The sequence below is a fragment of the Pteropus vampyrus genome, unplaced genomic scaffold, assembly GCF_000151845.1.
Source record: "Pteropus vampyrus isolate Shadow unplaced genomic scaffold, Pvam_2.0 Scaffold342, whole genome shotgun sequence".
Lineage (NCBI taxonomy): Eukaryota > Metazoa > Chordata > Mammalia > Chiroptera > Pteropodidae > Pteropus > Pteropus vampyrus.
Window position 1 is genome coordinate 775,153 of NW_011889123.1, and position 2,493 is coordinate 777,645.

Genomic DNA, 2,493 nt, shown 5'->3' on the forward strand with positions numbered 1-2,493 from the left:
AGACACCGAGGACACTAATGCATAGAGAACAGCAAGACGGTGGCCATCTGCGAGCCAGAGAGAGAGGCCTCAGAGAAAATCGTCACCCGCCGTCACCTTGACGGTAAACTTCCAGTCTCCAGAACTATGAGGAAATAAGTTTCTGTTGCTTAAGCTGCTCGTCTCTGGTAGTTTGCTATGGCAGCCCTAGCGAACTAATATAACCTCTTAAAACTTTAATATTTTCTTCTCTAACCATGCCCCCTGTGTTTTTACTGTAGCCACTCTCTATCTTCATGCAAACCTCTCACCTGCAGTTTTTGTCCTGCCGGGAGGCTGGCATCCCCCTCCATGAATGCTGCCACTCGACAGTGGCAGTGGCAAGCTCGGCCTTAGGAAGAGGGCAACCACGCTGTTGATAACGGATGTAATCTCCATCCTGGCTGCTGTGTCCACCTTTTCAGGAGCCCATTCAGTAATCACTGTGTTGACTTGGGGAAAAAGTTAACACCCACAGCAAGTCACATGGGCCCCCTGCTCATTCCTTTGCAGTTTGGAGCCATCATATGGCTGAGGTCCTATAAACAGAATTTAGGCGAAAGTCGTGTTATGTCATAGCTGTCACCCATGAATATTCTCATAGAGCGCAAAGAAAATGTGCCGACGCATTGTGCCATTCCCAGAGGTCCACTATACGTCTCTTCACCCGTCCCCGTCACCGCCAGTCGTACCTGGACAGGGACCGCTCCGCCAGAACGCCGAGCACTGCGCGTCGATTGGTGCGTTTCTGTCAGTCGGAACATCTCTCTCTTCAGTCAAGGGAAACGCCCAGTTCCACTGCACAAAATTCTGCAGATGGCGGATTTCTCTTTTCCACTGTATCTTCTGCGCACTCTAAGTGGGCTTTTAGGTTGTGGCAATTCACAATCAGGTAGTGAAATGGACATGATAGACCTACCTGTGACTAGAGCCTAGTTCTCTTCCTCAATTATAGGGTCAGGGAACTCTTCAGGGGCCCTAAGGGTGAGCCGAGAAGGTGAACGTGCCGCTTACTCACACCTTCGGGCCTGTTTGAACCTCATCTGCTATGTTCCCTTAAACACGGGATGGATTCTTGCTGTATGCCCACACGTGTATGACTTGATAAATCGTATTTTTTTGATTGACAGCTCAGAGTGGTTGGTCATAGGTCATATCATAATTAAACACAGTATTTTTTATGTCCAGAATCCAAAAGGGCTCATCAAGCATTGTTTATTTTTCTTGGATATAAAAAGGCAAAGTACAGTAACCTGTCAAGGTATTCGGGAGAGATCTTATGCTTCATATAAATATATTCCCTAAACCTGTCTGATAGGGGAGGCCCCGATCTTCATGAGGTTAATTTCCCACCGCAGTAGGCATGTTCCCTTAAGGCGTTTAGCATACTTGCCAGGCCCTCTTGCTGGACCGAGATGCTGCCATTGGGCATTCTGTGGGAGAGCAAAATCATTGGCATTCATTCGGAGTGGATTCTGACAGAGATCCTAAGCTTTGATGTAGCCTTGAGGGAAAATGGTAAGGAGAATTGCTGTCACTGAGAGTAAAATCAAGTGGCTTCTAATGATCTCGGTTAATAACCGTAGCAAAAAATGAAAAGGTCAAGTCAATATCTGAGCAGTAGATGTCGAAGGCTACATTTATTTGTCTCATTAAAGAGATTGCATTTGGAATGGCAGCTGCAATTACAGTTACTACCTGAATAAGTTGTTGATAATCTACTGTCGATATCCAGAGCCCATGCGCAGGCCAAATAAATGAGTAGATTCGTTAAACGAGGCTTGATAACAACTATTATGATGCTGCTGGTTAAGGGTGGGAGAGACGGGGAGAAGCGTTTGGCTTATTTTCTCCTGTGATAATAGCCCTCGTCCACTAGTCAGGGAATGATCGTAGAGATGTTTTCCTTTCTTTTGTTCAATGTCTCTATTCAAACTTCCAAACTACAAGTTTGGGAACTGTGGAAATAACCAGATCTTAGGATCTTGGATCCACTCAGTACAAAAGTCCTAGAATAAATCTTCTCGGGCTACCCCTGATCAGTGACCACAGTGACATTTCCTCGGGGTCTCTAGCACGTCGGCGTCAGCACCTAGTGAATCCTCGAACTCGGGTTAACACCGGAATGCTTTCGCAGGTGCCCGTGGGGAGGGCTGGGACAGCTGAGGACCTCCTTGAGGATGTTGCGGGATTCTTTCCTATGTGGGAGGAAACTTCCACTTACAGCCCCGGGTCTGTGAACTAACTCTGACGTGAAAGTGGATAGAAAGGGCACGATGCTCACACACCAGCTTAGTCAACACGACTCAGATTCTTCCCATCATGCAGACCTTCAGCTCGGCACCCGGACGCTAGCGCCCTTGGTAAGAAATGATTAATCAGTGACCCCACGAGACGCGAAGGGTCGCGCCGCGAAGATTTCGGCTCCCACCTTCAGTCCACCGTAGGAAACGTGCGCTTTGACTCTGATGGTCA